Source organism: Protopterus annectens, chromosome 2.part2 (genome assembly GCF_019279795.1).
Source record: "Protopterus annectens isolate FY-2018-M chromosome 2.part2, PAN1.0, whole genome shotgun sequence".
Classification (NCBI taxonomy): domain Eukaryota; kingdom Metazoa; phylum Chordata; order Ceratodontiformes; family Protopteridae; genus Protopterus; species Protopterus annectens.
The window spans coordinates 157,223,809-157,240,409 of NC_056730.1; the positions used below are offsets into that span (position 1 = coordinate 157,223,809).

General features: G+C 37.5%; 1 protein-coding gene across 1 annotated transcript in view; it reads left to right on the forward strand.

The window, feature by feature from the left end:
* IPO11 (importin 11) overlaps nucleotides 1–16,601 on the forward strand; it is a gene marked incomplete in the record, with an annotated part of 3,749,854 nt that overhangs the window by 1,633,784 nt on the left and 2,099,469 nt on the right.

The window sequence follows — 16,601 nt, forward strand, 5'->3', positions numbered from 1 at the left end:
GACTTGAGCAGAAATATCATGGATCCCCACAAATGGGAATTGAATCCACAAATATTCAGAATGATAACAGAAAAATGGTGGAGCCCAGACATAGATCTGTTTGCATCCCCAATGAACTGCCAGCTACAGAAATTCTGCACAAGGAGTTACCATCCACAAGCATGGAAAGTGGATGCCCTCTCATGCAGCTGGAAAAACCTACAAGTATACGCTTTCCCACCTTTACCTCTCCTTCCAAAGGTACTCATAAAAGCCAGGCAAGAAGAGCCAAAGATGATCTTGATTACACCAGACTGGCCACGCCAGCACTGGTACCCAGTCTTAAAGAACTTAGCACAAGAACCACCCTGGATTTTGCCTCAAATCCCACATTTGCTGACACAGCACAACAATCAGATACTTCACAGCCAGCTAAAGACCTTAAACCTAGCTGCATGGAAAATTCCTCAGTCAAGCAAGCAATGCCTCTCTCCAAAGCTGTTATGGATGTCATTCTGGAGGCCAGAAGGTCTAGTACCAGGAAAGCCTATTTGGATAAATGGAAGAGATTCTGTGCCTGGAACCAGGCGCACAGCCTTGACCCTCTTGTCCCAAACATTCCTCAGATACTTCAATATTTAACTGAGATGCTGGACAAGGACCTCTCCTTCTCATCCATCAAGATCCACGCCTCTGCCATTTCTGCTCATTACAACATGGATCCACCAATTCTCTCTAATCCTTTGCTCAAACAGTACCTCAGAGGGGCTAAAAACATAAGACTGCCCCATAGAGCACCTACTCCAACTTGGGACCTCAACTTTGTTTTGGAAAAATTAACTTTACCTCCTTTTGTGCCAGCTAACACAGCAGAATTAAAATATATCTCTTGGAAAACTGCTCTGCTACTGGCAATAACATCAGCACGAAGATTTTCAGAATTACAGGCACTAATGGCAGTGGAACCTTTCCACCAGGACAGGGTGTCTAAGAACTAACCCTACGTTTATGCCAAAGGGTGGTATCAAGTGTGGCTCTAAACCAAACTATTCACTTGCCAACTTTTTATCCAAAACCACAGAATAAAGGGGAGAGACTACTACATTCTCTGGACATTCACAGACAGTTACGCTTCTACTTGGACAAAACCAAAGCTTTCAGAAAATCTGAGCAATTATTGGTAGCATATGCTGCAGGAGCACAGGGAAAAGCCATTTCAAAACAGACTATTTCAAAATGGATAGGACATTGTATACGTTTCTGCTATACACACCATGGGAAATCTGTACCTAGCAGCATTAGATCTCACTCCACCAGGGCAACAGCCACTTCAACTGCCTACCTCAGAGGAGTACCTACCAATGATATTTTGGAAGCAGCAACATGGAGTTCTGTGCATACCTTCACCAAGCATTACCATTTGCCTTTATACTCCAAATCCACACCACTGCTGTGCTGCAGGGCCTTATAGCCACCCCTAATGCCTTATAGAACCAGCCACCCTACCTCAGCATTGGGATTCCACCCAACTGTAATGACTGCAGTAGTGTAACACGATGAACATAGTACAGTTTTGTACCTACCATAAATGTAGATGTTCGAGTGTAAACACTGCTGCAGTCCAGGTTACCCTCCCTCCTTCCCCTCTTACTTGCTGGTACGTACCTAGGTCTTCTACCCTTTACTACCTATAGGGAGTATTTGCTGGTAACTGAAAATTGTTGTTTGCGTTTCTTTTGTATACTTTACTAGCAATTTGAATTGCCTAGCTATTTGGGGGCACCTGACATCTGGGGCACGAAAAACTGAAGAAAATGGCGTCGGCTGCATCTTATATACCCCTATTGCACTGACGTCAGGGAGGAGGCGACAGCAACTGACGCCGGACCAAGACTTTGGAACTCAGGCCGACTGGGGAACCGCCTGATGGCAGGATAACCCAAGTGTAATGACTGCAGCAGTGTTTACACTCGAACATCTACATTTATGGTAGGTACAAAACTGTACTTTTTTTTACATATATTGGAGTTACATAGTGTCCATAACAAAGCTTTTGTCTATGTTACATTAAGTAGTTACTGTCTGATACTCTCCTGCTCACTAGTTTTGTTATTCACTGTTTCTCTTTTTGCAAAACTATAGTTTGATAGAGGTTTCATTTTTCAAGTTGATGAATTCTGCAAAGCGCATTATTTAAAGATTGTATGTATGTTTTTTGTGTTTTGTACCTTATTCCTTTTCCTCATGTATATTGTTTGTTTTTTTATGTTTGTATGGAAATTCTTAAAAAAACAATGGAAAAAATAAAGCAGCTTCTGTGGTTAAGTCGAGATGCATGTATTATGCAAAAATGAGTGATATGTGTACATTTGGACTAATTGGAATAAAAACGACTGTGAAAAAGGGGTTGGATAAATGAAACTACACTGCTCTGCCAGTGTTTATACTTTGCACTGGAGGGATTTTAACTTTCGTATAATAATAAGAATAAAATACAGCTTACAAGCACAGTCCTTGTTTAGAATTTCTGTAAAATAATAATAATTCCCAGCTCAGCCTGCATTTCAAAGTAATTTTTAATGTTAAAAATGAAGTTCTTGTTTACAACCTTTTAAATGTGTTGAGTACCTGAAATGTATCCACAAATCACATTGTAATTGAAGGGATTAGAATAAGTTGTGGGAAGCTAAAAAGTATTTTTCATTTTTTTTTTTTTTTTAACAAAGGTTTGAGAGGAATGTGTTTCAGACATGCTTGAAATGTGTACTACATAGTGCATATGCACTGACCATGGGGGACTTCAGGACAAATCATGGACACCTAGCTGCAAGCTAAGAAAATGACAGCTAATCATGAACACGAGAGACGAACATAAATATAAAATAAATTTGCAGCAAAGTAGCTTATTTAAAAAATGTACAAAGTAGCCCAGTTCAGTGGCATAGAAGAATTAGAGTCTTTACTATAACCAAGATGATTCAAATTAGATTATGAACTTGGGGGGGGGTACACATGTTGTCATTGACAGTTGCACTGTGAACTCATTATGCACCTTCCCTTGAACACTACCATGGAAGAAGGGGGCTTGGACTTATGGTTATGGAGTAACCAAAAAAATGTGGGCTGCCTAGATGATAGTCTCACAGTCTGCACTCGCTCTACTAGAACAGTTGTGGTGGAAATGGCTGTTTCTCTGAGGGGAACAAATGTGCCATATAGATTGTGGTGGTCTGATAGTTGTCAAACATCAGTGACAAAAAAACAAATATAAAAAAAGAATGTGCAGAATAGCATTTAATCTACATTGTGGCAATGCTGAGGAGGATCAACAAGAAAATGGTGCATTAAAAGCACTAGTGAAGAAAGAAAGTGTGTAAGACAATAACAATTTTACAAGTGGTTTAAATTATAATAACTTGACAAATACCATAATAACTAGAAAGTGATTAAGCCTAAAAGGATGTAATAGGTAAGTAGATAAATTGCTATACAAACATTTTAAGTTGTATTTAATTTCAAAAATCTTGCCGAAAGTAATCTCTGCTTATTTGAAATTAATTGTGCTATATTTGAAGTTCTTCCACAAAAATGCAGCTTAGCTGGAAAGCACATCTGAATACATTTTTTTAAATCATGGACTGTAAAAATGAATGAAAAAACTTTGACTCTCAGAGCAATCATTGAGCACAAATATACCCTGTGGCATGACCAGACACTTGCAGCAGTTTGAGACCATAGAGGTTTCTCACAAAAGAATACAGGGATTTAACAAGTCTTATACAGACTTTCGCAAATCTTTGTCCCTGTAGGCTGTCTGCTACAGACTGCTATGCATCGATCTGAGTGATGGATTTGTTGCACATCTGCAAAAAAAATTAATAATTCTTCACAGCACAAGTTGCAGGCCAGATGAATTCACACAGTTTGGTACACAGACTGATTTATTAAAATAAATTTTACTGCAGAAGTTCTTTTTTTTAAAAGCAAAACTTCAAACTTTCATAGGTTGGTACTAGGCTATCGTCCCTAGGGCCTTTACAAGCCTAGCCATAACAATTCCCTGGATATTTCTTCCCACGATTTTTACTTCCCTTATAGTAACTTGTTCTTAATGGTATAAGAGTTTGAAGTTTTGCTGTTAACTTTTACTGCAGAAGTTATTTTTTTATTTTAATAAATCTGTCTGTGTACTAAACTGAGTGGAACTTGTGGTGTGAGGTCTGGTTTGTTCTACAGTGTGGTGCTTTATTTAATAATAATTCTTGTTGGTTCTTAACCATGTTCCCATTCTTTTATTTCCACCCTGTTTTTAAATTCAACTTTAATTTTATCCCACTCCCTAGCTATATTTTCAGAAGAAATTTCTATCTTCTCTAATAGCTCCTGAATAATTTCCACTACCCATTCCTTAAATTCCTCTCTTTTCAACAGATAGGTGGGAAAGCACCAGTGTCTTGTCTTTATTTCATTATCCTGTGTTTTTGTTTTAGTTATTATTGGTGCATGATCTGAAATAGTTGTTGGGTATGTTTCAAGACCTTCAATCAAATACACATGTTCCTGTGAAATGTAAATTCTGTCTAGCCTAGTCCAGTTTTTGTATCTTTGGAAGTAATATGTAATTTCACCCCAAACTCCTAGAACTAAATTCGTATCTTCTATGCCAAATATTTTCATAAATTTCTTTACAAATCTACCCTCCTTTGTTATATCTTCCATTCTGGGCCCCCTGAAACCTCTTCACTGTTGCAAATCAGATTCCAGTCCCCTACTATAAGTAATATTCCTTGCTGAAAGCTGATTATTTCTCCGAGAATCTTCTTAAGCTCCAGTTTAGCATTATTTGATGGAATATAAATACATGCCGGTGTAATCTGCCTCCATTGCCAGTAGCCCCTAAGTACAACAAATCTACCATATATATTGACGTTAGAGTGAGAGCAACAGAAGTATATTCTTTCTTTTAGTTTACTGGCTTGTGGTTTTATCTTCATCTACTGTTCTTGTGGTTAAGTAAATCTACCATTGTCTTTTTTATCCTTTTCTATTGCTATTGGAGTGCCTTTTGCAATTATTATAAGTGCTCATGTATTCCTTTACCCATGGTGTTCCACTGAATAGTCATCTTGATAACCTTTCTTTAACAATTTAACATGTTCAGTTTTTTCCAAGTGCATTTCCTTTAGTGTAGTATTTGCACTCTGTATTTTTTAATATAGTTCACTATTCTTTTTTTTATTTATCTGTGAGACCATTAACATTTGAAGACATATTCTTGGGAAATTATTGTTCCCACCTTTAATATATAACAGCATTTTGTTAAATGTTTAGTTCCAGCTTTTGTGTTCTGTGCAAGTATTGTTTGGCAGGTTAATCTTGATGCAGCTGTTTCTTGTCATCTGCATTTGAGCCTATGTCACATCTTCCAGAACTTTTTGTTTTATTGAAAAACTTCAAACAAAAATACACACACACACACACACACACACACACACACAATACCCTCTTGAAACCTATTAACTTAATAATAACACAAACCTGTGTATGAGCAAAGAACACACAAAACTTTGTTCATCTTCAAATATTGAAGTTTTATTCTCCTAATAGGCACAGACATAGACTCAAGCTAACCTGAAAGAGAGGTCATCCACGAGGTATAGCCTGTGGTTCTATTTAGTGCTTTCTGTTATTTTCTTATCTTTATAGTTCTCTCAGCTGGAAAAATACTTGAATGCTTTCAGAAAACATTTTCTCCAAACCATTTCACTTTATCAGATTGTCTGCTAAAGATGAGAACCAGGCACAAAACTGTTCATTAAAAAAAGCCTTGTAATATTCAGTACTTTCTCTTAAAACTGATGGCCTTAATCAAGTCATTCCCCTATGCAGGAATGAGAAAAAGCACACTAAATTTTCATTCTGTCATGATCTTTTAACCATACCTTTTTTTACATTGCAGTGCTACATTTCTTAAAACCGAACAAGCAGAAAGAGAGAGGAGGGGAGAAAGGAAAACAGAAGCACCTATTTACCTTAGCATCCCAACTGCAATTAAAATAACTGAATAAAATTTACTGTATAACATGCAAAGAAAATCATACACTAAATAGTACTATTAAGAAAAAAATTGTACTTGGTAAACTTTCTCCCTCCCCTTCCCCTCTCCTGAATATTTTTCCAAACATTAATGACAAAGTATGGCATATACTTTAAAGTCCCATATAAATTTAATGAAGTCCAAAAAAGTCCAGTATTTGCTGATTTTGTTCTGTCATATTTCACAAATATAATTATTGCTTTGTAATCCCACATTTCTCAGTTTCCAAGTTACTGATTTTATTCTCTAAATGTTAATGACATGAAGTTAAGGCATATGCTTTACAGTCCCCTACAAGTTTAACAGAGTCCAAGAAAATGCAATATTTTCAGATTTTTTTGTTCTATTCCTGTTCATCTCCATCCCAAACCCTCTATCTGCTTCATTTCCAATGTATTCACGATTCTTTTAGCAAACTCTTGTGCTTTTTTCTCCTCTCTCAGGTATTTTCCATTGAAATACTGGAAAAGGTTTTACTGGCTCAGTCTCTCTGTGGTCTGTGTTACCAGAAGAACAAGAAGCAGAATCTCCTTCTGTTTCACAGCTTATTTTTTGTTGGACAAACTTTTGTATTTCTTCCTTAATGTATACTTAATCGAAAAATGTTTTTGTTCCTGAAGGGAAAAATATTTTGAAGATAGCTTGATGTAGCAGTTTGAATCTCATGCCTGCTTCCTGTCATTCCATGAATAATGGAATAAATGTATTCCTCTTCTGCCTGGTGTACAATCAGTAGTCATTTTCACAAGCACTCTGCTGTGTCCCACTTTTAGTACTTTGTCCTTCTGCCACAGTTATGTCAAAATCTCCTCCTGTTGGTAATATTACATCTTTACTATTAAAGGTCTAGGTTGTTTTCATATAGCCAGGTTTGGAGCATACACATGATGTGCCCTTTCAATTAAACAGTTGTGGAGTAGCAGTCCAGTTGCTTATTTGTGCTTTCGTAAAATTAATACAGTCCGTTCCTTCCAGCTGCTTGGGTACAGCAGAAAATATCTGGTTTTCCCTACATGCTGTCCTTTAATTCTATTATTTTTTGAAACACGTCTTCCTGAGCAGTCTCATATTCAGCCAGTCTTTTCTTCATTTCGACTTCTGAGTTTTGCAGTTTTATCACCTTATCTGAGCATCTGTTTAAAGCTTCTTCCATTTTTCCAGCCATTTATTGTTTGAGTTGATATACTCCACCATTGTTTCATTTATTTTAGTCCGGTCTGTGTGCAGTTGCCTTATACTTTCCTCTAGGTTACTGGAAGTCATGCCTGGAGCTTGAAGTGCATTTTTGCTGAACAACTACAGTACTTTTCCCATTCAGTGTTTTTTCATCAGCTTTTGTAGCTGATTTTCCTTCAGGACCTCAGCATTTGTTTTTTTTCTGGCATCCAGCAGTGCACTTACTAGATAATTAGTGAAATTTACCCAGAAATGTAGGTCCACTGACTTTCTGTGCTAAGTTTCTGTCCTCATACTGGGAGAGCTAGAATTAAGCTGTTACTCAATGTGCAGCCGTCTTGGAAGTCCCTGCTATATATGTTTAGTGCCATAACAGTATGGAGATTTTTCTTCTCCAGATTTCCAGTGAAAATTGATCTCACTATAGCTATACAACCCAATCAACATAATATAAAATTAAATGTTAAGAATGAGGTATTAGTGGCGGCATCTTGTTCAACCAACCATGGTATTTATTATTGTGTTTTAGCCTTGCATCTCTGCTTGTGTTTGTTTTTAGTAACATGTGCATCTCATAGTTTTAGGCATGTTATGCCCATTCAGATGCCTTTCTTCTTCACACTAGTCTGTTGATTTCTTCTGCTTCTTCTGCTTTATATTATTTCATAAGTACCTTTGGATAACTTTCATCTGTTGAGGATAACATTGCATTCTCTGTCACTCTGCATGGATGGTTTGGTGTTTTCTGAACCGTTGAAATTTGTCTATAAATCTTTCTTTGTAGTAGGATTGAAAGCACTCACTAATGGTATTTGCCATAATGCAAATCCTACGTTTTAGATATAGACCTGAAAATATTTAATCTGTAACAGATATGTATTTATAATGCAGACAGCTCCTGTCTATTTATTATCTGAAGGGTCTATGACAGCTGAAACATGCAAAATTGTTATACCTGTTTTGTTGTTTCCCGTGCATAGTCTGTCATGTTGTATCTGTTTTCTATTACATTTCTCTTTTTGGTGCCCTGAAAATAATTATCTCATTTTCCAAAGGTAGGCTGGTATTTAATAACCTTTAACACATAGCAATGTGATAAATAATGCAAGTCAGTGGTCATTATATATATTAACAGAATGTGGCTAGCAGATGAATGTGGAAACCAAGAAAGAGCAGAAATGGGAAAATTTATGGAAAACGTAATTATACCAAGATTACAGGAAGATGTGTCACAACAACTCATATTTATGATAGGAGGGGATAAGATGAAAAACTGTAATGTATAATGAATTTGCAAAGAAGTCTTCAGGAAGAGATTTTATTCCTGTGGAAGTTTGAAGTGACGACAGGGATAAATATCTGGAAGATGTTGTTTAACAGTATGGTAGGAGGAGGAGAAGCACCAGAAAGCAGTGGTAGCTGTAATACTCAGAGAGGGTTGTGACGTCCCCGCTCTGGGCCACTAATCAAGGAGCCTGAATCCTCACCACTGATACTGGAGAGGAGCATTCTCTTAGAACAAAAATGCATACAAACAGTTTGCAGTCCTCTGCATCAAGCACAATTTCTCTTAAGATCACACAGGGAACACACTCAGTCCAGGATTTGGATTTCTCTCCGTCTCCCTCCAGGTCCCCAATAAGACTCCCCACTGGCACATCTGTAGAGTTGATTCCTCAGTTGAGTGTCCAAGCCAAGTCCTCCTGCACCCTCTCTGTGAAAGCGTGCTTCGTGTCCCTGCTCCAAGCAGCTGACACGTATACACACACACACGCGCACACACACACTGGAAAAGGTTGGCACAGCTATGCCCCCTTCTGCCCATTCTATAAGGTAGCTACTGCCACCAGACACTCCAAAGCCAGCTACTCCAAGGTTCTCACAAGGGTACCCAATTATACTGAGTGAAACTAATATTAATGCAGATGATAGTGTTTGGCCAATGCAGTAAGGCTTTCAGGAGTGGCCACAGAGTCACCAAATAGATGTAAGTACTCACAAAGTTTAAAATATTCTCTAAAGGGTAAGCCACAATGAAAAGTTTAAATATATTTAATAATAAATGGTAAAAGATCATGAAAATACTAAATATCTATGTACAGAAAACACCAGAGTTTCGATCACAGGAAATATTAAACTAACACAGATTAATAGATTCACACAGATACAGAAAACAGTACTTAACTAATTTCACTATATTTTCCTGACTGATCTAAAGAAGTCAAAGTAAACTTTATTGTCATTTAGAAGTACACGCATGTAGCCTAAACAAAATGTGCATTATCTCAATTCGAGATTAGAAGGGAAAGTGAAACAACACATACAAGTAGAGGAATAAACATAACTAATGAATAAAACTCTATTCCCAATACACACAAGAAGTAGTAGAGACATTTTCCAGCACTCATAAATGAAAGGAATACCCTCCCCTGAGTTAAATTAACTTACCCTATTTAAAGTTATATTAAACGCACTACAGTTTGAAATGCCTAAGTTATTTGTCTACTATTGCACTTGAGTGAGTTAAATAATACTGAATATGGATATTATAAATAAATATTGCACTTACTTGGAATATACATTAGATATAAAAAAGTGTACACACCCCTGTTAAAATGCTAAGTTTTTGTGATATAAAAAATGAGACTACAGTAAATCATTTCAAAACTTTTCCCACCTTTAATGTGACCTATAACCTGTAAAATTCAATTGTGTCCTGACTGATACCTTTCAACAATGAGATCCCTTTTGATGCTTTGCAAGCTCTCTGTGAACCATGGCTTTTGCTGTAGCAGGCAACTGAGTAAATGTCAGGAAAATCTTACTAGGACAGCTGAATTTTATTTGGGGTTGATCAGAGTCTCTGTAATTGATGGCAGGTGTGTACCCAAGAAGACTGAATAATGCAATTATGTCAAAAGGTGCTTCAACAAAGTATTAGTTTAAGGGTATGCACACCTATGCAACCAGCTTATTGTACTTTTTTTTATTTTTTATATTTTTTCTCCTAACAGATTTGTTTGTTTTTCAATTGAATTGTACATGTTATAGGTCACATTAAAGGTGGGAAAAGTTTTTAAATGATTTCTTGTGGTCTCATTTTTATATCACAAAAAAATGGCATTTTAACAGGGGTGTGCACGCTTTTTATATCCACTGTATGTAAGTATATGTTGCACAAATAAATAAAAATTGACTTGTGTCCAGAACCCTGGGACTAGTGCTTGAGTTCAGAAGTCTGCGTGTAGGGTAGAAACTGTTACTGAATCTTGTAGTCCTGCAGCAGATGCTGCAATATCTCCTGCCTGATGCTTAAACAGTCCATGCACAGGATGTGTGTATTTTGGTGGCTTTTCGAATGCTTCTTGCAGAAAAAAGATGTATCGATGGAAGACTGGAACCTGTTACCTTCTCTGCAACTCTCTCCACTCTTTGTAGTGCCTTCCTTTCTGTAACTTTGCAGCTTCCAAACCACACTGCAAAGTTGCAAGTGAGGATGCTCTCTATTGCACCTCTGTAGAAGGTGGAGAGAATATGAGGAGGAAGCTTAGCTTTTTTCTGTCTTCTTAGAAAGTGGATGTGTTGGTGCACTTTCTTGACCAGTTGGCTGGTGTTTCCATACCACGAGAGATCTTCTGATATGTGTACACCCAGGAATTTCTTACTCTTAACCCTCTCCACACACACACCATTGATCCTAAGGACTGGGTGGTTTGTTCTCCTTTTCCTGAAGTCAGTGATGATCTTTTTGGTCTTGCTTACATTCAGGTCAAGGTTGTTCCCCTCGCACTAACTGATCAGAGATGCCACCTCCTGTTCGTACGCCCTTTCATCCTCCTCTGTAGTGAGTCACAAGACTGTTGTGTCATCAGCAAACTTGATGAAATGGTTGGACTTGTGCTTAGCATAGCAGTCGTGGGTCAGGATAGTGAATAACAGTGGGCTGAGAACACATCCCTGTGGAACCCAGGTGTTAATCGTGATGCACTTTGATGTGTTCTTAAATGAACACACCCTCTGTGGTCTCTCAATCAGGAAGTCCAGGATCCATTTCCAGAGATGTTTACGGATTCCTAAATGTGCCAGTTTTTCTGTCAGCTGCATTGGTACCACCATATTAAATGCAGAGCTGAAGTCTATGAACAGCTTCCTCACATAGTTGTCTTTGCCCTCTAAATGCTCAAGCGAGATGTGTAGTGCTACTGATATGGCATCAACCGTGGATCGGTTAGCTCTGTACGCAAACTGCAGAGGGTCAACATCAGGAGTTAGGCATGATGAAAGATGCTTTTTGATCAGCCACCTCAAAACATTTCATAACAGTGGATGTCAGAGCGACTGGTCTGTAGTTGTTAGAGCTGGAGGGAGTGGTTTTCTTAGGGATTGGGATGATAATGGTTTACTTGAAGCATGAGGTTACTTTTGCCATGGCAAGAGAGGTGTTAAATATTTCCTTGAGCACTGTGCATAGTTGATCAGCACAGCCTTTTACCACCTTGCCCACTATGTTGTCTGGGCCAGCAGCCTTCCTGGGGTTCACTCTTCTTAGCTCTCTTCTTACCTCCTCTGTGCTGAGGCTGAGTACTGCATCCTTCTCATCAGTTGGTAGCTTTGCCAACCTGTTTCTTTCCTAAAATCTGCCAAAGAAGATGTTCAAATTGTCCAGGTATTCAATGCTGCCCTCACACTATGCTGACTTGATTTTTTAGTCCGTGATCTGTATGCCTTGCCATAGTCTCCTTGCATCCTTCATGTCTTCAGAGTGACTCTATACCTTTCTGCCATACTCCCTCTTGGATTCCTTTATACCACTCCTGAGGTTACCTCTTGCTACACTTAGGACTGCTTTGTCCTTATCCCTGTAAGCTGTGTTTCCCTCCTTCAGAAGTTCTACCTTAGGGGTGAGCCTAGCAAAGAATTACTATTCCATGGTTGGCTTAGAGCAAGGCAAGATGAAGTAGGCGAGGGTCCTTCCTTGTCAGGTTCCAGAAATGGAGTACAGTGAGACTTCAGTCTCATCTAGTATTAAGCATAATTTTTGTCCTAGATTACAGAATGACATCATGTACATCTGGTCATCTGACTTCTGGTTCCCATGCTGCCTCCATTGCTAGAAACTGCCAGGATTTAGCACACGTGTCAATAATGCACACAAACAGTTTTGCTCAGATATGTTGCAGCTTCTGGAAGTCATAAAACAATTGCAAACCTCTGCCTTTCCAGAGTAGCAATGAGTTTACTGCTAAAGACAATACAGAAGGCTTCCTAGTGCTTGTTTTCTCAGACATCTTGTCTGTGGTGGAAATCAAATCTGTAAGATACAATCTTTATGGCCTACCAGGTAATTTAATTTCAAGCTGTTTTCAAAGTTAGCTGGAGGTGAGTTTAACCTCTTCTATTATAGTATGCTTCGTTAACATATATATTCAGTTACAGTACAGTCAGGACCCACTGTTGGTACACTTTTAACACAAGTAGCTTTGCAAATATGTTTTACAACATAAGCATCTGTGCAAATCAGTCTGGTGTACAAATGTCATATAATTCTTTACAAAATTCCAGCTAAGTATGGTGGCATATGTTGCACATCCACTGCCCTACTTCTCTTGGCATAGCTGGCAATACCTCACATAGTCACAAGGGTAAAGATCCATCAGATCCAGCCTTATGTAGACCTATTTCAGTTTCAAACCATAATTAAAATGGTTTATGTCTGTACTAACTAAAATAATGGGAAAAGTTGCTGCCAAAATTGATAGATGTGGATCAGTGTGGTTTTGTGTAGAAGTGGCAAACATTTGACAGCTGTAATAGAACAATGATCCAGAGGGAAGCTGAATGTAAGAAAATACCACTATTGTTTGTGGGTCTTGATGCAAAGAAAGCATTTAACAGAGTAAATTGGGATTTTATGAGTAGAGCAATAGAAGCATTTGCATTCCCTGATGCAATAATAAGGTTAATTAGAAGGATGTATGTAAGATCAGAGACAAGAATTAAAGTTTGAGGGTACCTCTTTGATGACTTTTGTTTGAGCAGAGGAACTAGGCAAGGGTGTCTTCCTTCCTCTTTATTTACTTGGTATTTAGAGCCATTGACAAAGAAAATAAGGAACTCAAAATTCACGGATATATTTGTTTTATTAATCAAGAAGAATTGTCTTTATTTACAGATGGTATTTTTTACTTGGTAAGTACAGAAAAGAATATCATGTTGTGGAACATTTTAGACAGTTTCAAGTCTTTCCTGGATATAAAATTAATGAATATAAATCAAAGGTTATAGCCATAATTTGATGTACCTACATTTGACTTGGTTCAGCGGTACCACCCATATTTATGGGGGCATGATAAGAAGTGTTTAGGAGAATGGATTAACTCATTCACTCCAATGGAGCTCAGGAAGTTTGCACTGTAACTTCCAATGGGTGAAGCCTAAGCCTTTTGACAGAACCAAATAATGTCTTCACATTTCAAACAAATGTTCATATCTCTGGAACCATAGTGGTTATGAAAGAAATATAAATGGCAAACTCTTCAGCACAAACTATTTTTATAGTGGTAGTATTTTTTAGGTTTTAAGTCTTAAACCAAATTTTATAATTCTCAGTAAACACAGTAAGTATTATATTTGTAATATTTTGTAAACAGCTTAGAATATCTTAGCAGCCACAGTGTTTTATTCATCTAGCTGAGAGCTTTCATATGAGGCTAAGGAGTTCTGTGTGTGTTACTTGGTTGTGGAGATATTTAGAAAAATGTGAAAATTATATCTATATAAATTAATATCCTAAAACAACAGTTAATATGGCTATATCTGTACTAGACAGAGGTCAAATATAAATGCAGTTGAGTTTACCATTTTGTAAGCTTTAAGATGAAATCTTTTAAAACCTTGTACATAGCATGATTTTAGAATTACTGATTCAAATATGAACAAGCAATATTTGACGCCTAGTGGCATCAGTAGGAGTTAATTGCAGATGCACCTGGAGGTGTCACTCAGATGTAATGAATAAAATGACTTCTGTAATGGCATCTAAGGATCTGCGGGAAGAGACTAAACAAAATATAATAAAAAAATGAGAAACTGGAAGCTGTTGTTTATGGATATGAAAGTGAGATAAAAGTGAAAGTGTTTTTTTGTCCACTTAGTTTTATTTACAGGTCAGGCATATTTTTATTAATCAGAGAAGAAGTTGTGGACAATAATTAATAAACAGTTGAAGGAATTTACCTGAGAAGGAGAGAGGGCAGGAGTTAAGTTGAATAAGATGCTCCTCCCAATAGAACAAAGTGGTTTAGGATTGACTGATTGGAATGGATATTTTCGAGCTACACAGTTAAGTCTCATGTACACAACATGAGCAGAAGGTTAAAATTCAAAGTGGAAAGAGATGATGTAGGGGGTGGGGTCGAGAATCAAGGAAAGAAAGAGATTTTGGATGCAGATCCTTAGAGACTAATAAGCACTGTACTGAATTTTATATTCATAAAGTTGCAGAAAGTATTCTAAGAACTCAGCCCCTAAAGGAATGGCAAAACTAGGTTTTGTAAATACGGTTGACTGCAGTTAGGGGTACAGAAAATAGGCAAGAGAAGGCTGGAATTTACTGTGTAACATTGACCAAAGAACCAAGGTATTGGTAGCAGATAACTAGTGAGGTAAGGGTAATAGAGTGGCATGAGGCCAAAAAGAAGTTTGGACTGCAGGTTAGAGACTGGCTTTCCTACTAGGGATTTATATCCAAGCATAGACAAAGAGAAAGGGACAGAGGGGTCTTTAGAAAGAGATTTGCTCTGGTAAAGTTTTAACCAAGTCTGTAAAAGAAGCTGATATTATAAAGGGAATAATTAGTGGAGCATATGAATATTACATAACTAAATCAATGAGAGGAGGTTAGAAAAGATTGGGTTCCTATCGCAAAATCGAACGTGAAGAACGACGAATACTGGAAGGCCGAACTTGGTAGTTCAAAAGGTGAGAATGTTGAAGCCGCGGAAACCTGAATTCTTTCCCAGGGAAAGAATTGGGTTGGCCGTTTCTGCTGCTTCGGCATTTTCAGGCCGGGTCAAGGTAAGTGTACGAATGGGTAGTGATGGACTTTAGGGTTAGGGCATGGGTCAGGTAAGTGTGCGATAGTGACAGACTTTAGGGTTAAGGCGTGGGTCAGGTAAGTGTGCAGTAGTGACGGACTTTAGGGTTAGATCACGGGTCTGGTAAGTGTGAGGTAGTGACAGACTTTAGGGTTAGGGCTGGGTTAAGGATAGTGCATAGATAGTGGTATATGTTAGGTTTAGTGCAGGTTTTGAAGGTGTTTGGTGTGATTGTGTTATGTGTGTGTTTTTCAGAACAGCGTATTTTTTCCCTGGGAAAAAATTTGCTGTTTTGAAGTTTCAGTGTTATCCGAATTCGATCTTCCAAGTTAGAACTTATGGTGTTTGATATTTTGGAAATTCGATTTCGTGATATAGACCCAAAAATATTGGAAAGAGACTGTAAAAAGAATTTACAGGGGAACAATGGCAAGGCATATATATGACTCCCACTTATGTAACAAAGTCTAGAAGGTTTAGGAATTTTGCTTGGAAGCATTTGCATAGATGTTTTGTACCTCAAGGAGATTTCAAAGAATTTTTCCTCAGGTCAGTAGCATATGTTGGAGGTATGATGGGGAAGAAAGAGGTCACCGGGAATGTATTTTTGGGAATGTAATGAGTTGTCAGATTTTAAAAATTTTGTAGAGACTAGTTTGTCAAAAATAATGACTGTTAACAAAGGAAATTATTATTTTGAGTTGGGACACATGGCTTGCATTGCCAAGACATTGTAAGGCCTTAATTTTAATTCTGTTGGCTGCCAGAAAAAAAAAAGCAGTAACTGGAAAATGGAAATCAAAGTCTAAACTAACCGTATTTGAAGTATTGAATATTACAAAAGAGAGAAAAGAACTGGAAGAGAGGGGTCTTTAGAAAAGGGAGGAGCATAGTTTTCAAAATTAAATGAAGTTTGTCAGAACAATATATGCAGAATAATCAGGATGAGAAATGAGGTTTAAGAGAAGGCAGGCATTGAGTACTTTTATATAATGCTGGTCTGAATGACAGTTGTAAAGAAAACATGTAATGTGTATGATTGGTAAAATGTTAGTATTGGTTTGTTTTCTTTTAATGTACATGCGTCTGTCTCTTAAGTGATAATTTAATTAAGGTGTTTAAAATAGAATGTGGCTAGATATGCAACTTAAATGTGTTTTTACTGAAGTGCAAGCACATTTATTTGAGATGTGTATCTTACTGTATTAGCCACATGCCATTATTGTGTGACTGAATAAACGACATTGGCTCCT